The sequence below is a fragment of the Monodelphis domestica genome, chromosome 1 (genome assembly GCF_027887165.1).
Source record: "Monodelphis domestica isolate mMonDom1 chromosome 1, mMonDom1.pri, whole genome shotgun sequence".
NCBI classification, from domain to species: domain Eukaryota; kingdom Metazoa; phylum Chordata; class Mammalia; order Didelphimorphia; family Didelphidae; genus Monodelphis; species Monodelphis domestica.
This window is the reverse complement of record NC_077227.1, coordinates 542079708-542104119: the sequence shown is the minus strand read 5'-3', so window position 1 is coordinate 542104119 and position 24412 is coordinate 542079708. Positions and strand designations below refer to the sequence as shown.

At 34.5% G+C, this 24412-nt stretch overlaps 1 long non-coding RNA gene across 1 annotated transcript in view; it reads left to right on the top strand.

Moving 5' to 3' along the window:
* Nucleotides 1-19631, top strand: part of LOC103098048 (uncharacterized) — a 37846-nt gene extending 18215 nt beyond the window's left edge. Inside the window, exons 6-8 of the long non-coding RNA XR_008915507.1 lie at nt 11291-11440; nt 11608-11770; nt 12526-19631. This is a non-coding gene — a long non-coding RNA (uncharacterized LOC103098048). The remainder of the gene's footprint in view (nt 1-11290; nt 11441-11607; nt 11771-12525) is intronic.
* The last annotated feature ends 4781 nt before the right edge of the window (nt 19632-24412 follow it).

Below are 24412 nucleotides of genomic sequence, written 5' to 3'. Positions count from 1 at the left end.
TATTGCTGCTACTGCTTCCCCCCTTATTTTCAGTTATCAGGAGGCAAAAATGCTTTGAGTTGCTTCTAGGAGTCAGTAGTGAAAGGGCTGCTGCCTTGCCTCTTACTCAGTCATGGTGGCTCTGAGACCACAGCTGCTTCTATTCATTGTTTTCACTCTTTACTGATATTAGACTAATGGTATTTGGGAATGAAGTGTTTAGGTGACCTGCAGTGTTTGATATTTTCTGAGGTCCCATTGGTAATTAAAGCTAAATGATGACAGTAGCCAAGTCTACTGGAGAAGTGGTGGTCAATGGCAGTGGAAATACTTATAATGGATGTTGAAAGACAGTCATCCCTGGATGCTGGTAGCTTGGAAAAACATGGATATTGGTAACCAGGAAAAATAGTCCTCTTAGTAGTGAACTACATTTCAGAAGATTTTCATGAAGCTGATAGAGATGGAAAAGACTTCTGGTGCAGAAATTGCAAGTTAACTCTTTAGCAATATGTTCTCTACATGTATGCCTCATTACATTTGTACTTTAAAACTTTTGCCTAGTCTCTTCATATGAGTATTTATGGGAGAGTCAGGTTTAGAGAAAATGTTCTTTCTTATATTAATTCATTGAGATTAGCAAACTAATTTTTAAGGGGAAGAACCATGGTAGGTGGTCATTAGTGAGAGGAGTAGATATACAGCCTCTTGGAATTATACCTGGGTGGAGGAGAGAGAGAGAGAGACAGAGAGAGGGAGAGAGAGAGAGAGAGAGAGAGAGAGAGAGAGAGAGAGAGAGAGAGAGAGAGAGAGAGAGAGAGAGAGAGAGAGAGAGAGAGAGAGAGAGAGAGAGAGAGAGAGAGAGAGAGAGAGAGAGAGAGAGAGAGAGAGAGAGCTCAGACTGCTACCTTTTGGATCCTTTAATCTGTGAGTTCAAGTCAGAGTGTGACTTGGTTGTGTCAGCCCTGGAGGGTTGCTACATATAATTTGAGGTTGGGTCAGCTAATTTCTAATTATCCTCCCAGTTTTCAATCTAAGATTCTATGATAAACATATTATTCTTTGTTACTTTGCGAAGTAAACTGCCTAGCCTAACAGAGGAAGAAATGAATTACCTAAACAACCCCATATCAGAAAAAGAAATTGAACAAGCCATCAAAGAACACCCTAAGAAAAAATCCCGAGGTCCAGATGGATTGACAAGTGAATCCTATCAAACATTCAAAGAACAGCTAATCCCAATATTATATAAACTATTTGACAGAATAAGCAAAGAAGGAGTTCTACCAAATTCCTTTTATGACACAAACATGGTACTGATTCCAAAGCCAGACAGGTCAAAAACAGAGAAAGAAAACTATAGACCAATCTCCTTAATGAATATAGATGCAAAAATCTTAATTAGGATACTAGTAAAAAGACTCCAGCAAGTCATCACCAGAGTTATTCACTATGAGCAGGTAGGATTCATACCAGGAATGCAAGGATGGTTCAATACTAGGAAAACCATCCACATAATTGACCATATTAACAAACTGAGAAAAATTACATGATTATCTCAATAGATGCAGAAAAAACCTTTGACAAAATACAACACCCATTCCTATTGAAAACACTAGAAAGCATAGGAATAGAAGGGCCTTTCCTAAAAATAATAAACAGTATATATCTGAAACCATCAGCAAACACCATCTGCAATGGGGGTAAACTCAAAGCCTTACCAATAAGATCAGGACTGAAACAAGGATGACCATTATCACCTCTACTATTTGATATTGTACTAGAAACACTAGCAGTAGCTATTAGAGAAGAAAAAGAAATTGAAGATATTAAAATTGGCAATGAGGAGACCAAGCTGTCACTCTTTGTGGACAATATGATGGTCTACTTAAAGAGTCTTAGAGAGACTCAACCAAAAAGCTAGTTGAAATAATCAAAAACATTAGCAAAGTTGCAGGATACAAAATAAACCCATATAAGTCTCCAACCTATCTCAGCAGCAAGAATTGGAAAGAGAAATTCCACTTAAAATCACCCTAGACAATATAAAATACTTAGGAAACTATCTGCAGAGACAAACACAGGAACTATATGAACACAACTACAAAACACTCTCCACACAATTAAAACTAGATCTAAACAATTGGAAAAAACATTGATTGCTCATGAGTAAGATGAGCTAACATAATAAAGATGATAATTCTACCCAAATTAATTTACTTATTTAGTGCCATACCCATTGAACTACCAAAAATCTTTTTTACTGAATTAGAAAAAAACCATAACAAAATTCATTTGGAAGAACAAAAGATCAAGGATATCCAGGGAAATCACGAAAAAAAAAATGAGAAGGAAGGAGGCCTAGCAAACTAATTTTTAAGGGGAAGAACCATGGTAGGTGGTCATTAGTGAGAGGAGTAGATATACAGCTTTTTGGAATTATACCTGGGTGGAGGAGAGAGAGAGAGAGAGAGAGAGAGAGAGAGAGAGAGAGAGAGAGAGAGAGAGAGAGAGAGAGAGAGAGAGAGAGAGAGAAGACTACTACCTTTTGGGGTCTTTAATCTGTGAGATCAAGTCAGAGTGTAACTTGGTTGTGTCAGCCCTGGAGGGTTGCTACATATAATTTGAGGTTGGGCCAGCTGATCTTTAATTATCTTCCCAGTTTTCAATCTAAGATTCTATGATAGACATATTATTATTTGTTACTTTGGGCAAGCCCTGTCATAGTTTCATACCTCAATTTCCCATTCTATTAAAAGTTAGATTACATGATTTCTAAGGTCTCCTTCAGCTTTAAATCCTATAGTTCTTTGATCTATCCTCAGTCAAGAACAGAGTTCACTAGGAAGACTTTGGATCCTTATTTTTTTCCCTTCAAAAAACTGTGTTCTAGGTGTCTGACTAGTGGGAATACAGTTAACAATAGACTTTTACCCTTTCTTTCCTCTTGAATCATTGGGCAGTTAGTCCTTCATTCAGTGACATCATAATGATTTATTTTCCGCAGGTCTTTGTAGCTTCTATTTTCTGTATTTACCTTCTGTTCTTGTTTATTTGCATGTTTGTTGACAAAAAGATTAAATAACCCAATACAACATCATGCCACTCAAAAATAAAACCCACAGATACAATCTACTGGATGTTTTCTTTCACAAGCAGATAATGAGGTAAACACATACCTTGGTCTCCCCCTCCCCCTCCCATCATGTACACCTGTTCAAGCACTGTTCCAATTAGATCAGGCTCACTATCAGCTACAGAATGCCAAACTGATTCTTTTTTCCATCTTCAAAGTTTACTAAGAACTCTAACCAAAATCTAACTCCAAGGAACTTCCACTGATAATGTCTGCAAATAGACTTTTGTTTCTCCTAACAGTCCACTAGATTTTTTGTTTGTAAAACAATAATAATTCACCATGATAAAGTATTTATATTTTGAAAATCACTTTATGCCCAACAATCCTTGAAGATGATTGCATTTCCCCATTTTACAGAAGAAGAAAATTGGAACCTTGAAGGGAAGCAACTTGTCCAATGGACAGGTTTTTTAAACTAAGCACTAGGAATATAAAGACAAACAAGCAATCTGTGTGTCTGTCTGTCTCTCTTTCTCCTTCTATCTATCTGTCCATCTGTCTCCATATCTTCTATGTCTTTTGTTTGCTACTTATTGATTTAATCATAGGCTTTGTTTTTAGGTGAAAATGGTTCTTTTCTTTATTCTGAACCATTCTTTAATCCATTGTACACATCTAATTTAGTATCATGGATGTACAAGTCTGACTAGCAAGTCTGAAAAACAAGTGAAGAAAACATATATTTAATACAGGCTATTGGTACCCTCCCATCCTCTACCTTGTAACTATTTTATGGGGTCAGTTGGCTTGACTCTGATATTATCATTTATAATTCATCACTAGCTCTCTTCTATTTCTTTTTTATTCTCTCTCTTATTAAATAACTTTCTATTGTGTTTTATCCTTTATCTACTCTCAAAAGATTTTTATTTCCTTGGGAGGAGAATAGAATTTTGCATGTGGAATGCTAATTCATATTTTCCTTTTTCCTTCTGGCTCTTTAGGGTGCCCTAAAACTTTTAATTTCTTATATATTCTTTATTACTTGGTTACCTATTTCTTTTCTTTCTTTCATCCTTACTCTAATTTTTTTTAAACCCTTACCTTCCATCTTGGAATCAATACTGTGTATTGGTTCCAAGGCAGAATACTGGTAAGGACTAGGCAATGGGGATTAAGTGACTTGCCTAGGATTACCCAACTAGAGAAGTGTCTGAGGCCAGATTTGGCCTGACTCTCAATACACTGAGCTACCCAGCTGCCCCCTTACTCTAATTCCTTAGTGGAGGTTGGGGCAAATTGTATGTGGGGAGGTTGTGTTGGATTTAAAACCATTTCTTGAGACTTCCATTTTGTGTGATGTTTGTGCCTTATTAGCTTATAGCTTCAGCTTTAATTACTATAACAGTATGTATTTTTACTATATAAAGTTTTTGGATTGGGAGGTTATGCAGAAAAAAATGACTTTGCCTTTCTGCAAATCATGCAAACTCTTCAAAATTATTGTTACAGAAATAAGGGAAGGCCTAAACTAGGGGAGAGATATTTCATGCTTATGGCTATATAGTGCAAATGTAGTAAAAATGACAATGCTGCATTTACAATGTTAATTTACAGATTTAATGTTATACCAATCAGATTATCCAGGAAATACTTTATAGAATTAAACAGAATTATGACAAAACTAATCTGGAAGAACAAAAGGTCAATAATATTAAATATAAAGAGAAATGGTTATTTGAAAGTACAATTTAAAGGTTTGTAGTCTTTATAGACATCACATTCTATTTCAAAATCATAATGTTATAGTACCTGCTAAACTATAAAAAATTAGTCACTGTAATGAACATTGTGTCGGTACTTTTGCCTATGCTTCCTTACTTCTATGCAAGCTATAGAATGGATTATGAATAGTGGACTATTATTTGAAAAATTCTAGAATATAAAAGCATCAGAAAAGGAATACTTTATTTGAACCGAATTCCTGGGAAAAATTAATAACAGTTTTATGGAAGCTGAGTTAGAATACTTTCTTCTACAACATGATATAATAAACTTCAAATAGGAGAAAGTTCTGAATTAAAAATATAACATTAATATTATAGGTGAATAATAGGTTATATTTGGTATAATTTTAAATTGGTTTATCATTTACAAGTAGTTGTAGAAAAAAGGAATGTATAGAAGGTAAAATAGATAACTTCTATGACAAATTAAAACATCTGTACAAACACATCAATTCAATGTAATTATAAAATGAACAAAAATATATTTTGTAAAAAAATTCTTTTCTAAAACACATTTCTGAAAAAGTATAACATTCAAACTTTAGATAGAACTGCCACAAATTTATAATGATAATAACCACAAAGCAATAAATAAGGGGTAAAAATATAGTCAAATGATTTTTAAAACAAAGCAAAACTATGTCAACAATATTTTGGAAAATCATTGCAATAATTAATCTTCAAAGAAATGCAAATTTTTTAAAATGATGAATTATTACCTGACAACACTAAAATGACAAAAGACAAACATGAAGTCAGAGCAGATGTAGGAAGATATATCATCATCATCATCATTGTTACCATCAATAGCTAGCATTTATGTAGCATCTGCCATGTTCTAGGCACTGTGCTAAGCACTTTGCAAATATCATCTAATTTGATCTTCACAGCAACTTGAAAGGTATGTGCTCTTATTCCCATTTTACAGATAGAGAAACTAAGGCAAAAAGGGATCAATTAACTTCCCCAAGTTTACATAGCTTTTGTCTTTTGTCAGATTTGAGCTAAGGTTTATGCTGACTCCAAGGCCAATTTATGTATTTATGGAGCCACCAACTGCCTATGATACACAATAATTTACTACAGATGAGAACTATGAACTCATCTAACTTTATTGAAAAATAATAATTATGCAAAAATGCATCTAGTTATTTATACCTATGGATCCAATAATCCCACAATTAGATTTATTTCCAAAGAAGTCAATAATAGCAAGAGGGTACATATATATTTGATATGCAAAATTCATAGCATAACTATTTGTAATGGCAAAAATCTGGAAGTGAACTATGTATCCAAAGACTGATAAATGTTTGGACAAATTATTTTGTATAAATGCAATAGAATACTATTTATTGTATAGTAAGGAATGACTAACATAAGATTTGAAGGGGACTTGTAAGGATTTATACATATTGTATATACATAAAGGAAGACTTGTAAGAATTGATGCAAAAGTAAAGAAAGAACTACAAGAATCATGAAGAGTATGGCAATCCCAATGGGAAAAAATAAAATAAAATGACAACAAAACTCAGGTGAGTTACAACAGATAATTCAGTTCTAAATTATTTAATTTATAGGACACATCCTTCCATCTTGTTAACAAAAGGCAATTACAAAATAGAAAATAATATTACTCTATTTGGTAGTTATATTTAAATTCTTCATTTGGAATGTGTTTTGGTGGAGGTAGTAGGAGAGTTTGGGAAGTAACTGTGTTATCAAAACAAAATATATCAGTAATAATACAAAAGATAAAATATATTTCTATATAAATACATATGTAGAAACATATACATAAGTATATTAGTGATAGCAATGTAACATTAGATTGCTCCATTTTGTATTTGTGACTTGGTGGTTTATATCCAAAGTGTTTCAGCAATGGCTGCTTTACCACATTGACACCCTTCTCTGCCAGTTCTCTGAATTTCAAAGACTAGCATTCAAGAAAGCAAAAGGAGAATCAAAGAACTTACTCAAAAATGTCATAAAACTTTAAATCTGGAAAGGAATATAGAGATAATTTTGTCTACTTTGTATAATTTCCTTGGCATAGTGGGTAGAATATTGGATCTAGATTCAGAAAGAATTCATTTTAAATTTTTCCTCAGTCAGTTATTAGCTATCTAATCTCAGATATGCCACTTAATCTTTAGGACTCAGTTTCCTCATCTGTAACATAAGTGAGTTGGGCTTAATGATTTATTTTAGCTCAAAATCCATAATTTTATGGATTTAGGATCTTGCCTAGAGGTTCTCTACTTTTCCTTATTCACATGCCCTGAATGTTTAGGATAATTTTGCCTTTGATTGTTGAAGGGATACCATTCATTCCAACCTAACTACTATAGCACAGATAATTAGAAGTGGAAAAAGACCTTAGAAACAATTTAGTCCAATGCCCTAATTTTACAGAGAAGGAAACCAAAGGTCAGGGAACTTAAATAACTTGTTTAGGGTAACATATTGGGCAGTGTAGGCACCTGAATTTTAGTTTTCTGTCTCTATGTCATATTCCTCCCCCCCCCATATCCTTTCATTTTATAAATAAGAATGCTGAGTATCTGAAAATTGAGCTGGCTTGTACAAAGCACCTTTGCTTAAATTGGGCAATGTCCTTTCCATTTTCCTAAAACAGCCTCCATCCTTTGATAATCAGTGGTGTGTCATATGAGTGAGAGTATCCTGAAAATAACCAAATGAGTGAGCTGTGATAATGTTTGTTTGTTTTAAAGGAAGGTTACTCACTCAACTGCTGTAGGGAGCTGCCATCTGAATGTTGGAACAGAATGCAAGAAATTGATTGACTGTTGTCAAGCAATAGAAGAGGCAGAGAAGAACAGAGGGGAGACACTGGTGTTGGGGGTGAATTTCCTTCACTCTTGTGCTCTAGCATATGGGCTCACTGTGATATGTTGGAGCCCCATGGCTTACAGAATGTAACCTCCACTGGCTAATCCTTTTCTCCAATAGCAATTGGAATAAAGTTCATTGCCAAAATTGTTTAATTTCACCATTCTAAACATTTTCTAGTCAATCGATGCATGTGCTATAGCTGAAGGTTATGTTGTATATTACTCTGCTTCTGGCGATAATTGCATAGTTAGACTTCTCAATATGGTCAATTTATGCCTCATAGGGTAAAGGCCCCAAATCTCGATGTGATGTTTCTTATGTTTCTGGTGAATTCATCCATACCACTGTTTGGGAATCCATTTTCATGCTTCACTATCATGCATTATGTGTCAGTGAAAATAAAATCCAATATGGTCAATTTATTTAGAATTGCTGGGTAAGTAGAATCTTGACAACTTTATCAGCCTGGAAAAAGAGTAGATATTTTAAATGATCTATAGTTCAAATTTTTGAAGTTTTAAATACAACAAGTAGTCTTAATTTAACTTTGGTATATGCATTCAAAACCTTCAAACTATGCTCTGGAGCTATTTCTGCAATAGGAATGTATAGGTTAATTGCATGGAAATGACACCTTATTGTTGCATGATATTATAGAATGTATTCTGGATTTGGATTTGGAAGACCTTCATTTTAATCCTTATTCTTCTACTTCCTACTACCTGAGAGAATTTGAATGAAATCCTTAACATTACTGGGTCTCAGTTTTTTCAACTGTAAAATGGAGTTGGACAAAGTAATTTGCGGAGCTCCTTCTGGGTCTAAATGTATGACCCTGTGAAAGCTGTTACTAGCAATTTCCTGCATTATGTCACTTAGCTAAGAAAGTGACTGGCTGCAGTATGAGTACATATGCTTGTGGGCAGGCATGCCTGAACATGCACAATAGAGAGAGAAGGGAAAAAAAGCAGGTGATGCTAAGAATTTTTAATAATCAGAAAATGCTTTTATTTGTCAAGGAGGCAGAAACTAATTTAGACAATGTCAATTCCAGTTTCAGAAGTTTGGCTCTAGAAAGCATTTAGAATTTTGTCTGATTCATATAATTCATCCATATAGATGGCTTAGAGCTGGGATTCTTAATCTTTTTGTATAATGGATCCATTTCAGTCTAGTGAAGCCCATGGACCCTTTGTCAGAATATGTTTACATGTATAAGATAAAATACAGATTTCTACAGAGGAAAATAATCATTGATCTTTTTTCCCATTCAAGTTCATAGAGTCCTTGATATCTTGATATCTATGAAAGTAGCCCTTAAAGCATACATGGGGCCCAGCATAAGTGCACCTAATTTAATGATGTGTTGCTGTAGAAAGCATCAGTGAGTATTCACCAACGATTCTCCAAGCCTTGCTTTCCTAAACCTAAGCAGGAAGCTGGCACCTGAGGGAAATTTGGTCTAAATTTAAAATATGTCAAAAAAATTTAATTCCAAACAACCACTAGCTACTGTGAGATCAATGGGTAAAGGCTAATTAACTGGAAGAAAATTACTAACTAAAGCCTATGGAAAAAAATTGCCTTGGGCAAGAGAGTACTTCTTTTAAAGGATGGCACTCAGCATGAGAATATCTAATTTCTCACCACTTGCTCTTTAGGGTTCTAAGTATGAAACCCTTTGCAATGAACAATAGATTATTGCCTGAAACATCATGCAATCATTAACCTGAAATACTGGGCAAATTTGAGGATGAGAGGGCAAAGTTGTAAAGAGAGAGAGACAAACTGCTTTTAGTTTTGATGTACAGATAGTAGATATTCTGGTCTTATCCAAATAATGTAGCTGAGCATTTTTTTAAAACCTTGTTTTCCATCTTAGAGTCAATACTGTATATTGGCTCTAAGGTAGAAGAGTGGTAAGGGCTAGGCAATGGGGGTTAAGTGACTTGCCCAGGGTCAAGCAGCTGGGAAGTGTCTGAGGTCAAATTTGAACCAAGGATTTCCTGTCTCTAGTCCTGGCTCTCAACACACTGAGCTACCCAGCTGCCCCCTAGCTGAGCATTTTTTACAGAGACAGTAGTCTAGAAGATGAAGAATCACTAATTAAGAGAAAACTTGCCAGTTTACTCCAAAGTCTCTGTCCTAAGTCCTTGTCACTTCATCATTATACTATCTTAGTGATCTCATTATCTTCCATTGATCCATTTTTTGTATCTATCCAGATGATTCCCAAACCTATTTAAAACAAAACTCTTCTTTCCTCTTAAATTTTCTTCTCCAGATCCTTATTATGGGAATGCTTTCTTTCTTTATCTATACTCTTCATTTTCCTTATTTTTATTTAAGATCAAGTTCAAATCTCACCTTTGGGAGAAGGTTTTTCAGACCTTCCCCTCAATTCTTTTATTCTCTTCCCTTCCCAACCCCCTCTAAAGATATTGTCCATTTACTTTCTTATGTATCTTGATTCTACCTATTTATTTTCATGTTGCCTTCAATATTACAATGTAAAGCTCCTTGAGGCCTAGGACTATTTTTGCCTTCTTTGTAAACTCAGACTTTACTTAGTACACAATCTGGCACATACTAAGTGTCTACTAAATGCTTGTTGGTTAATCAGGTTGAAACACCATTAGCCCTTAAAGCTGAAAGGGAATTTAAGAATTGTTTGGTTCAATATCATGATTATACTTATGAGGAAACTGAGACTCAGATAGGTAAAAAAGTTAACCAAGTTCACTAATGAGTGGAAAACCTGGGACTTGAGTCTGTCTAGGAATAATATAATATCTACTATGTAAATTCTTAGAAGAAAATGGGCTGAATTGCTTTTTGGAGTTTGTGCTATAGTTTAAGTGATCATAAAATTGTTCACAAAACTTAGTCTCTTATATTCTTAATGTTGATTACTTTTCTAGTGATGTAAAATTACCATAAATCACATGGCACTATTATATCATGATTCCAGGTGACCCAAAAGGCAGTAAAAAATCTTCATGATTGATTTAAAAAAGTTTCTGTATTTTGTTATTGATGTATATGTGTAAATAGTGGTGTGAGATATATAATCAAAATGATGTATGGTTGGAAAAAAGAGGTATACCAATCATGTAGTAAGAGTAAGAATAACAGAAAGGCTGAATCTAGTATTGAGGTGTCATCCATTATATATATATATGTATACATACATATATAACAACAAAACAAGTCCTCTAATTCATGGGGAAATTCTCTCTACAAGAGCTCATTCAAAACTGCACAAGATGAGAGAGGAGGAATCACAATCTGAATCAAGGAAACAGTGTCTATACCTACAACAGATTCAGAGGGTCCCAAGATTTTAGTGCTTTAAGTTTTAAGCTATATTTAAGGCACTAAGACTTTGGGGACCCACTCCTGAGCTCTCCTCCATGGTTTTCCCTTTTAAAAATATGAATGCCTTGAGTGAAGAATTATCTTCCTTGTTTATTTGTGTCTCAAGTATTTAGCATGTAACTTGGCATATAACATACACAAAGTAAATGATTTTTCATTCATTAATTCATTTATGGGCCCATTCCCATGTGATCTCTTTTCACAGGCATCAAGAAAGAGTTCTCTGTTTTCCTAAGAGGCACCTTCACATCATCGGCCTTAAATTCTTTTAAAAAGATAAAGCTTTCTGCTTCACATTTAGCATTGACTTAAAAATGCCCCAGGAGAGAAATCAGAAGGACACTACTTCATCAAGGTAAAGGTTATTCTGTTATGTAAGGAAATGAGGTTACCATGGTAATTTCCCAGTACCCTTTAATGCTTTTTTAACTAATTTCTTTTAAAAAGTATTCTTTTATTAATATATTTTGTTTTTATATCATGTATATTTACCCCTATACCTTTTCTCCCATTCCGGATCAGAGAGCAACTACTTATCAGAAAGAAGAAAAAAGAAGAAAAGAAAAAAATCAGTTCAATCACTCAATACATTAAAAAAATTTATCTCATGTGAAATTAAAAAAAAGAAGATGCTGAAGATACTTAAGGATATTTAGGATCTTAGGATTTAGACCTGGAAGAGATTGTAAGATCATCTTGTTTGATACCTACTATATATAGATAAAGAAATGGAAGCCGAGGGGTGGTGGTGGTAGGAAAAGACTTACTAAAGGCCACATTAATAATAAGTGTCATAGGTATAATTTGAAATGAGATCTTCTAACTACAGTCAGTGCTTGATCCCTTGTTACTATGGATTCCCTCATAGAAGTAGGAATTTGTTCTACTTCACTATTTTACATAAAATTGTGTCTTTCCTTGGATAACTTAAATGGCACTGAAGATAATCTTCTAGATTGTTATCAACCCCATTAATCACTACTCATTAGGACTTCTGGTATGTTCCTTCTCGAATCCAAATCAATCAAGAATCATTCAGCCTCCATCTCTTCCATTTGGTCCATAAGGATTTGGGCTGTTTGGGGAAATAGTGGGATCTTCCTCACTATTCAAGTGATGAGCAGGTGACCACTTTTATAGAGAAAATACTTGGATTCTTGGATGTGTAGATTGAATTAGAAAATCTATGATGTACCTTCCAAGTCTGAGATTCTATGATTTTTTTTTCGAATGCTTTGCTGAGGCCTGTTATTATCCCTATATCATTGCCTTATCTACTAGGCAAGTAATTCTGTTATATAAGGAAGTGAGTTAACTGTAGCAATTCCCCACTATCCCTTGATTCTTTTTTACCTTTTTTTAAACAAAATTTTTATTAATGTCTTTTGTTTTATGTTATGTAGATTTACCCCTGTTATCTTTTCTTCTACTTTCTTTCAGAGAGCAACTATTTACAAGAAACAATTAAAAAGATGAATAAAAGAAAAATAATCAGCACAGCCACTTAATATATCGAAAAATTTTGATTTTATATCCACCGTGAACACTCCCACCTACATTATAATAGATGTGTGTGTGTGTGTGTGTGTGTGTTATTTTCTTATATTTCTTCTCTTTGGACAAATCTTGGTCACTATAATTCCACAGCATTCATTTTGTATTGCCTTGCTGTAATCCCCCCTCTGCATTTATACTGACTATATTCATTGTTTCTCATAACAAAGTAATATCCCATTATATTCATATGCCACAATGTATTTAGCCATTCCTCAGTTCTGGGACATCTACTTCTCTTCCAGCTCTTTGCTACCATTAAAAATATAGTTACATATATTTGGTTTAGATAGCAGATAGCACCTTTATTTTTCTCATTGACCTATTTTGGGTGCATATCTAACCGGGGAATTTCTACGGTAAAAGGTATAGACATTTCAGGTCCTTTAACTGAACAGTTTCAAATTGCTTTTTCAAAATGGATATAGCAATTGAAAGCTCCCCTAAGAGTGCATTAGTGTTTCTATCGTTCTATAACCTCTCCTACCCTAACTATTTTCACATTTTGTCAGTTTTGCCAATTGGCTGGGGGTGAGGTGAAATCTCAGGGAATTTTGTTTTGCTTTTCTCTTATTATATATGATATAAAGTATTTCAAATGCTTTATAGTAGTCTATTCTAATGAGAACTATTCATATATTTTGACTACTTATCTATTGCAGAATAGCAGTTGGTTATATATTTCTGTTAGTAGTTGACTCACATTCACTCTCTGATACAATTTTTTTCCTCATTTTATCACTTCTTCATGAAAAGTTTTTAGCATGTTTCAAAATAATTGTTCTCCCTTGTCTGTTCAAAAATTCAACTCCTACTCATAATTATTAGAATATGTGGTCTCTTTTTCTAATTGTTAGTGGTATAATCCTTAAGATTCAAGGAATGTTTTTATGTCTTTTGATGTAATAATCTGTAAGATGTTGGATCATACTTAATTTCTGCCAGACAGCTTTTTAGTTTATCCAATAATTCTTATGAAATAGGGAGTTCTTTCCTAGGGACTTAATGTTTTAGGATTTGTTGAATGTTGAATTCTTGAGTTCAGTTATTTTAAATTGTATATCTAGCCTATTCCATAAATCTAGTTTTCTATTCTTTTACCACTTCCAGATATTTTTGGTGATTACTGCTTTATAATGTAGTCTGAGTTACAGGAGTGCTATTTTCCTTTCTTTCTTACCTTATTTTTCCATTAGTTCCTTTGATAGCCTAAATCATTCTGCAATCTGAGTCTAATAACATTAGAAAATGTGATAAATATTTCAATATAATTGATTAATGTTTAAATACTGAGTATTTTATTTTATGCTTTTAAAAGTATAATTAACAAATGATTCATTGGCTTCATCTGATGGCCAAAGGAGTACATGACATACAAAGTGAAAAAACCCTATTTTAGATATTGTATTCTTCCAAATGAAATTTGTAATGTTTTTCTGGTTCTGTAAACTATCTTCTTTTTAGTTTGACTTGCATAACATTGTATCTGTAAATAAACAATGCTACTGTTCTTCTTTCTCTTATCTTGGTAAATCCTAGACCCATTCACTAATTAATTACTTGACTAATTTTTCTCTTTAAATTCTTCATGTTGGACTTCCGGTCAAGATGGCGGCTTAGAGAAAGCTAAAGTTCAGATCTCCGGAAACCTTTCCCTACCGAACTCAAACTATATGCTCCTAAGGCACCAAAATTCAAAACAAACAACAGCATAGACCCTGGGAATCCTCCTCCTGGACCTGGACCTGGATCAAAAGGTATGGCCCCCCCAAAAGCCAGAACATGAGATCACTCGGACCTAAGGGGTAGGCAGAAGGAAGGTCCTAGGATCCATCCCCCCAACCCAGAGTGCTGAGTCCGAGGCAGCAGAGGGAACCTCAGAGCCTCAGGGCCTGCTATTCTGAAGGCCACATCCTGAAAACAACCTGACCCAGTCGCGGGGGCACCCAGACAGCAGGGAAACAGAAAGAGATGGGGGAGCCTGCAGCCCCCTGGCTGGATCCTTCCATCCGAGTCTCAAGGTCCCTGCCTCAAAGCATACTCAGTTCAACCCAGAGAAATTTAATCTTATCAGGAACCCTCGGAGCTCCGGGAAGCCGCGGTCCCTCCCCCCTCAGAGTGCTGGCTCTCCTGGCCAGCTAAGGCACAGAAACAAACCCCCGAGGAAAGGGCCGAGCCAGGCTCAGAGCGTGGAAGTAAGGCAACAGAGAAGCATCGGGAGGGAATTGAGGAGGGCAGTAACAGGGAAACACCAACAATTCCTGGCTTCCCTGGGAAGACAGAACAACAACTGCATAGAATGGACAATCTGCCTAGGGCTAAAACCTCTGAACACCAGACAGAGATAAGAAAAGCTAGTCCTCCCCACTCAGATAGAGATGGCAAACTCCACAGAAGCACAAAAACCCCAAAATTCCAAGAAAAACAAGAAGAAGGGGGCAACTTTGGACACATTTTATGGAGCAAAAATACAAAATACAGAGGAGATAGAAGAGGAAACACAAGCAAATGCTCCAAAACCTTCCAAAGGAAATGGAAACTCTCCACAAACCCATGAAGAATTTGAATCGGAAAAGGATCAAAAAAAGATGGAAGCCTTCTGGGAGGAAAAGTGGGAAATAATGCAAAAGAAATTCATGCATCTACAAAACCAGTTTGACCAAACTGAAAAGAAAAACCAGGCTTTAAAGGTCAGAATTAGGCAACTTGAAGACAACGAGCAGGTAAAAGAGCAAGAATCAATAAAGCAAAGCCAAAAGATCAAGAAATTAGAAGAGAACATAAAATATCTCACTGACAAGGTGACAGACTTGGAAAATAGAGGAAGAAGAGATAATTTAAGAATAATTGGACAAAAAGACTTGTACAAAATATTCATAGCTGCGCTCTTTGTGGTGGCCAATAATTGGAAAATGAGGGGATGCCCTTCAATTGGGGAATGGCTGAACAAATTGTGGTATATGTTGGTGATGGAATACTATTGTGAAAAAAGGAATAATAAAGTGGAGGAATTCCATGGAGACTGGAACGACCTCCAGGAAGTGATGCAGAGCGAGAAGAGCAGAAGCAGGAGAACATTGTACACAGAGACTAATACACTGTGGTATAATCGAACATAATGGACTTCTCCATTAGTAGTGGTGTAATGTCCCTGAACAATCTGCATAGATCTAGGAGAAAAAACACTATTTATAAGCAGAGGACAAACTGTGGGAGTAGAAACACCGAGGAAAAGCAACTGCCCAACTACAGTGGTTGAGGGGACATGACAGAGGAGATACTCTAAATGAACACTCTAATGCAAATACGAACAACATGACAATGGGTTCGAATCAAGAACACATGTGATACCCAGTGGAATCATGCGTCAGCTACGGGGGTGGAGGGGAGGAAAAGAAAATAATCATTTAATGAATAATGCTTGGAAATGATCAAATAAAATATTATTTAAAAAAAAAAGAAAGAAAACATGAACAGTGGGAAGAAAGTTGCCAAGGCACAGAAACAAGTTGAAAGTGTTCCTATTTCTCTGAATAAATCTCTGACATTTCAAAAAATAAATAAATAAATAAATAAATTCTTCATGTTGTAATTGAATTGATACTACCATTGAGTGGATTTTGGAAGATTGATTCCAAAAGATTATATATAGTCTGTAGTTAGGTGGAATGAAACGTCTTTCTGTAGTTTTGTCTCCTGGATTTTGTTTTTATTGCGAATTTGTATGTAGAAATGCTATTGATTTTTGCAGGTTTAATTTGCAGCCTACAAGTTTTCTGAAACTATTGATTTAATTAGTTGCCTAGCTTATTCTCTAGAAATTTAAAGTAACCCTCATTTTACTAACAAATAATGTAAATTTTCTCCTCTTTGCCTATCTTTGTGCCTTTATTTCCATTTTCTTGCCTCATTGCTATTGCTAGCCTTTGTGATATTGTATAAAACAATAGTAGGTAAAGGAAGCATGTTTATTTGTTGGAGATATTTCCTGGTAATGTGTACTTTTGGGTTACTTATTATACCATTAAGATAATTCTTTAGAATTATACTCTGTAGGGATTTTTAGTATAAATGAGTATTTTATTTTGTACTTTGTCAAAGACTTTTGTTTATCTATTGATGATGATGTTTTTAATATATTTGTTTCAAATGTTTCCCTAGTGCTAAATCATCCTTGCATCTTTGGTGTAAATGTATGTTGGTCATGATGAATGATTTCTTGGATGGAGTATTACAGTCTGTTTAATAGTATTTTGTTTAAAAAATTTTTAATTGATATTTATTGCTTCATCACTCCCTGTTTTGTTTATAAAGGGCTACATACTGTAAAAAGATTCTGATAGGGTAACTTTTTTCTCAACATTTAAAACTCACTTTAAGCTGAGTGTGTTAGCAACTTGCCTAGGGCTCCTACTATTTCCCATGACTGAAATTATTCTTAGGATCTGGAAAGAGAATAAATGGGAATCTGACTTGTTATTTCATTGGCATAGGTTACTCCTGTTTGAGGAAACAACATTTTTTCTAAAACCTATATTCTTAGAGTTTGATGGAAATCTGGGAGATTTAATGACTTGTCCAGGGGCCATAGCTAGTATATTTCAAAAGAGGAATTTGAACACACATCTTTCTGACTTCTGGCTGAATCTCTCCCCACTACACTATGTTGTATTCTGGTTTACATGAAAATGGATTTAATTAGAACCAAACTTCTAAGTTAGAGGACTTCAATAAGGGAAGTGTTTTTATATCATAGAACTATAGATTGAAATTTAGAAGGGACCTTAGAGGTTAAGTTCACCTCTTTCATTTTATAGATGAGGAAAATAGGACTCAGAGATCTGAAATGCTTTAATTAAGATAACATAGCTAATAATAATTATGAGGAAGGCAATATCGTTTGCACAGCACTTTAATCTTTGCAAAGTGCTTTATGCATATTATCTTATTTGATTCTCAAGATTACTCTCCTAAGGTAGATGCTATTTTTTCTCCATTTCAAAGATGGGAAAACTGAGTCTGAGAGTGGCTTTGAAAATTGTTGTATTACACAACTGGTAAGTGTCTGAACCTGAATCCAAGCCCTGGTTCCTCTTACTGAAAACCCAATACTTTCTCCACTATAACAACCTGCCCCATAGCTGGGGGGGAACTTCTCATAATTAAGAAAACAAATCACTTTTGTATATTTTATTGTCTTCAAGAAAAACTTTCAGTATAAGTCTAGTCACTGGGACTACAGATGAACTTCTTGTAGAAGTTGCAGGGAAGCAGAGTCTAGCTTATGTTCTAATTTCAAGGAATACAGTCAGGCAGCCATCATGCCAACTCTTCCCTTTATCAGAAGTGGTTCAAGAGGGCCTATTCATTAGGTAACAAAGTAGATAGAGTTGCTGTATTTAACAGGATTTAAGAAAACTTGAGTTCAAATCTTGATTCTGACACTTGAAAATTGTGTGATCTTGGGCAAATCACTTAAACTTTAAACTTTACCTCAATTTTCTCCTCTGTCAAAGGGAAATAATAATACCAATGCCCTTTTAAGATTGTTAGGATAGAATGCATAGTATCTGTATATTTCTTGGTAAACCATAAAGCATTAAATGTTAGCAAATATTAATAATCAGTGATCAGATAGACATGCTAGATATTGGGCAATGATCTTTGGTCATCTTCTACCTTGTGGTACCTTGACATAGATTCACAATCAACTTGTAATTGTCCATCTAGTTCTTTTTAATTTATAAAAATCATTGACATCTTGTTATCTTTATTTCTAAATACATTCCTCCCTTTTCCTTCCTAGTGAGCCACTCCTTAAAACAAAATATTTTGCAAAACTAAAAAAAGAGTTATTTTAAAAAATTAACATATGAACTATGTCTGACAATGCATTTGATTTTCTGCAACCACATTTCTCCCCTCCATGAATCTGCTGTAGTTTTTCAACTCTTTTCCAAGGCCAGTTTGTGTTGTTACTTGAGGGGAGGTGCTAGTGCTGATTTGCTTAGTCTGGAATATGTTGCCTCCTTTCTCTCCCTTAGGGGACCTGCTACATCATCTAGACAAGCTTGCCTATATTCAGGACATTTTTTCCTTCTGTAATTGATATCTCTAAAGTATATTCTCAGAAATGAAATCTCGATCAAAAACATGGACATTTATTTTAACAATAATTACCATTTCTTTTGTGTCTAATGTTTATAAAGCACATTCCTCATAATAAGCCTGTGATGGAGAGAGGACAAGAATTATCATTTCTATTTTTTTAAATGAGAAAACTTGGCTTCTGAGCATTTAAATAACTTTCTGAGGAAATAACCTATAAATATTTGATGTAGAGTATGAGCTTGAGAGTCTCCTAATAGTAGTTCTATTACTCTTCCCCATTTTATCAGATAGTTTTGCTTACTCACAGTGGCAGGAATTTGTTGTTTTCCATGGAAGAAGTGGGATTTTACTGGTGAGAAGTCAGTTCAGAATGAATCTTAATCAGTGCATACATTTGTCATCAAATGTACGTGTTTTCTAAGTATTAATTGAAAATTTATTAAGTATTTGTTTGTCTAAATATTTTTTTACCACTTCCAGTAGCAAATTCATATATGTGAAAGATGTGAGATACCTATAGACTAGCTTTGGCCATTTCATCACAAGACAATAATGCATTTGCTGGGTGTGAATACATTTTATAATCAATCATTCCCTACCCCCAAGTACCACCCTTGTCGACATCCTATTTTATAAAATTATTTGGAAATAGTTGTCATGTGGATGCTGATATTGCTGCATCATGTTGGGATATAAGTTAATAGCAAATATATTGTTTCTTTAAAAGTTACTAATATTAGGACTGAATTAAAGAATCAATGATATATTCTTAATGGTGCTGTTATATGATAAAAATATGTTTTGTATGACTGAATGTTGAATCAACACATAGCTAGCGTTCTTAAGGGGTGGAGTGAGGCAAGAAAAAAGAAGAGAATTTAGAAATCATCTAAAAATGAATGTTAAAATTTTTAAGTGTAATTAAAAGGTATTTAACAAAATAAATAAAATATATTTAAAATATCATATGATTGTAAAATATATTATTTAAAAATATGAATATTTTCTTACTTTTCATAGCCCCTCAGAGTCATTGCTAATTGTTTTTGATGAATTTCTATAGCCAAAATAAACTCTTCTTTGATGGAAATCTCTCTGCTGATGAGCTCCTCTAAACTTAGCTAGTTTACTACTCAGATGGTAGAATCATGGTTCCCTGTTAATGAACTTGAAGCTTTTCTGACCTAGCAGCATCTATAAATACTTGTGATGCCCTTGTGCAGCCCAGACCACTATATAAATAAATGATTGATTGAATGAATGAGTGAAAATGATTTTCTTCATTATTTGTCAAAAGCAAATATTTACTAATATCCCTTTAACTTGAATGAACTATGAGGCCTACAAATCAATCATCTATCACAGAAATAGGAACTTGTTTTCAGAGTAATGGCTGACATATTTATAAAACTTTTAGGTATGCAAAGAATTTTACTTATATTATCTCATTTAATTACTATTGTTCAATAAGAAGGTATGCACTAGTATTCATGTATATGACACTGGACTTGTATTGAAGAAGATCTGAATTGTTATTCTTCCTAACTAGATGTGTGACCCTGATTGAGTCACTTACCCACTATAAGACAGTTTCTTCATTTGTAAAATGGGAATAAAATATCATCTATGTAACAAAATTATTATGAGGTTCCAGTGATATACTTTAACATACTTTACAATCTTTAAAGTGCCATCTAATTATCTACCATGATTATTCCTATATTAATGATGAAGAAACTAAAGTTTTAATGACAGACCATAATCACAAAACTCTCATGTTCCAGAATCATAAGACTGAATTGAGTTTTCTTTAGGCCAAATTCAATAGTCTTCCTGCTAAGCCATGTCCATTTTCTAATGCTTTCTATAGGCTTTAACTCCTTTTGCTTTGCCCCTGCCCTTGGTGCTAGGAGGGCCTCTTGACAAACTGATGCTCCCTTCTGATGAGATAAAGAAGACAAGGAACAAACACTTAACTCTGATGTTCATGAACAAGATAGGGAATGCCACCTTTGGAGAGTTGCTCCTTTTCCTTCCGAATTTTTCAGCCTTCCAATTATGGTGGGGGCTTGATGAGGGTCTTTTAAAGTCATCTGCTAGAAATGAGCAAGATTCTAATCCCACCTCCTTGTCTCCTTAATCTTTGTTATAGACTCCCTAAAATATCCAGAAAAATACAAAACCAAATTCAAGGATTGGGGCCAAATGTTTCTGGCATCTAAAAGTATGTGAAAAATTTCTGCCACTAACAGAATGGGTGTAAAAATCCCTTTTTAATAGAAAAAATTGGGAAATGTTGCCAGTTTTCCCTATCAAATAGAGAGTCAGAGGCAAACTTTTGTGGAGGGGAAAAGCAGGCTCATTTCAATTTTTAAAAAATGCCCATCACATCCAGACCCTTTTAACAGACAGCTGTGCACCATCCATACAAAGCAGATGAATAACAAATGGCTAAAAATACTTCAGGGAAAAGCCAGATTTAAAAGGAAAAAAATGTAGTTCGACTATATATTAATGAGATACCCCTTTGTGTAAAAAAGTAATTATATTTAATTTATCATCATATTGCTTGCAACATTTCTTCATTGCTAAATAAGTAGTATAATATAGTGAAAAGAGCAATTGAACATGGTAGCAGGAAAAATTGTGCTCAAGTTCTAGCTCTGCTCAGTGACCATAAATCATTCACTTCATCTCTTTAAGACTCAGTTTTATTATCTGTAAAATGAGGATCAAATTCAACTAATATTTTAATTTTAAGTGATTCCTTTGTGTAAGATGCCGAATTCAACATTAAGAATCAAAGTCAAAAATTAAACAGTATCTACTCTCGTGGGAAATACATTCTCTGTGAGGTTTGAGAGGGACCACATCATGTACATGATACATTTTAAAAAGAGATTATTAAAAGGAATCAGGGATGGCTTTATGTAAGAGGTGACATGACCTAAGTTGAACCCTGAAGAAACTTGAGTTCTCATGAGAAGAGGAAGGAGTGTATTCCAGGCATCATAGAAAGCCCATTCATCTATATGGAGAGAAGGAATAAAATATCAAGTTCATTTAGGCTGAAACATTGAGTTCATATTTGGGAGATTAGGGATAATGTGAAATATGTTCAAAAAAGTGGGTCAGAGCAAATTCGTGAATACACTGAATTCTATGATAAAGATTTTGTATTTCATCTTGTAAGCAATGGGGAATCAATGAAATTCTTGGAGGAGAGAAGTAACATGTTTGGATATAAGTGTGAGGCAACTTATTTGGCAATGGTATGAAGAAGCATGTTAAGAGGAGATGAAGGAATGACTGATGATCTTCACTCCTCTGAGGAAGAGAAATTATTTTCCTAACCCTTGAGTAGCTGAGAATTTTTTTTCCTCATTCACCAGTTTAGTTATAGACAACTGGACCCATTTGTGAATGGGAACAGGATTACATCCTTATTTTCATGGTTGAATGTGTTAGATAAATGTTCTCCTACTAGATTGGATTGTCTTGCTTGTCCTGAGAATGGAGAACCATTGTTTGTGAGTTAAATCTTCCTTTGAACAACATTATCTGTATATAGAAGGTGGAAAAGTAAGCAAGTGGTTGCAGAGTCAGTATGAGGAAGAACTTCAGTGCCACATGCATTTTGCTTAACTGGGTCATGGAGGCCAGAAAGAAAATAAACAAGGGAAAAAAAATTAACTTTGAGGAAGATACAATCAGCTAGAAAACAGCTGGAATCATAACATAGATCTGAAAAACTTTGCTACATAGGTGCTATTCTTTTTCCACTTTACAGTTGAAGAGAATGATGCTTGGAGTAACTGAGTGACTTGAATTTGAAAATCAGAATTTGAAGTCTATCAGTAATGTGTCTGTTTCCCCTCTCTAGCCTCATAATTCATATTTTGTGGTATAGTAATATATTACAAAATAGTAACAACATCAAAAACAACTAACTCAAATATTTGTACTTCTTTTCTTTAAAGTTTTTAAAAATATGCTTCATCCATAATTTCATTTGATTTTCAAAACAACCCGGTGAGGTAGAAAATCTAGTTTTACTTTTCATTTTTTAGATGAAAAGAATGGGCTCAGAAATGTCAATGATTTGGCTATATTGTTAGTCATTGTTGGAGCCTGGATTCAAATCCAGGTTTTCTATCTCTGAGCATGATACCACATTGTATTAAAAATGTATTTGGCAGATGGAGCCATCAGTATCCATCATTTTGGATTATAGAGAAGTAGGGTTGGAGAAAAGCTTTTGTGAATGTGTAAAATATTAGTTTATGTGGAACTTGAGGTCATTTAAGCTTTCCATAATAGAGGGATATAGTGAGGTGCTTCCTGAGAATGGGAAAAGGAACAGCGGTGGGAAGAAGTTTACCATTGTCACTGGTTGGACATGGTAATTGACCTTAAGTATTCAAAGTGCTATCAAATATTTGAGAGAATGATTTATTCAGTTTGATTCCAAAAGAAAATTTAGACTTGAGGGAAGAGGGGGAAAAGCCCATAACCAATTAGAGCTACCTGAAGGTGGAAGGGGAAGCTATGGAGTGTAGGTTTTCCTGGAAACCTTATACCAAAGCTAGATGACCTTTTGTCAGGTATATCATAGAAGAGTTTCTTATCTAGATAGGGTCTGAACTAGATTAGAGCCAGCAAATGTCCTACAAAATGAGAATAAAGTGTAATTGGGATATATTTAAACAAATAAGTAAAAACACAATGGAACACAGACAATGTTAACATGACTTTCTAAGACAATATGCAGCCCATATTTTTGGATTAACTTCTGAGGTTCTGTTTAGTGCCAAGAGTCAAAACAGAGTATCATAATAGTATGTGAAATTGCATTGCCCTTAGGAGTAACACAAATTATGTGAGAGGAAGTATAGTATGATAGGGAAAATGACAACTATGTGGACTCATAGTGACAGGATCTGGGTGCTATCACTAAAGAATAGTTCTCTAGTCATGGGCAAGTCCCATCACCTCTTTCAGATCCAATAGAGAACCAATGAAGCTACTGGAGTACAAGTGACATGGATAGACTTGTGATTTAGGGATATCAATTAGGTACTTGTGTGAAGAATCCATGATCTTGTCTGAATCATATTTTGACCACTTATGGTAAAAAACAACAACAAACAAACAAACCAACCAACCAAGCTCAGTGTTTTTGATCAGAGCATAATCACATTATTAATAACACAGAGACAGAATTTTTGGTCTTTCTAGGTGAAGTAGATGGGTTATATGCTTCTAGCATACTATTCTGCAAAGTGGAGAGAATATGACCATTTGGCATTCCAAAACCTTCCTTGTTTCTTCTTTCCTAGATATAAAGGTATTCATCAAAGTTCTTTTTTCAATTAACTCTGAATTCCTTTAACAGGAGAAAATTGGAGAGCATTTCCCTGTTCATATATTAGCTAGAAGAGGTAACTTCATGTTTTGGGTCCTGTCTATGCCCACCTTTTCCTTTACACTTTAAAAAAATCCTCTGACGTGCCAAGCTGCAAAAAATCAGTGGCCTCCTCAACCTGCATCACAGAAAGGTTTTGAGATCAGATGAAGAAAGACCAATGAGGAGGCTAGTGTAATATTTCAGAAGACAAATGAAAGCATAAGTTAGTACAGTTGTATGAGTGTAGAGAAGACG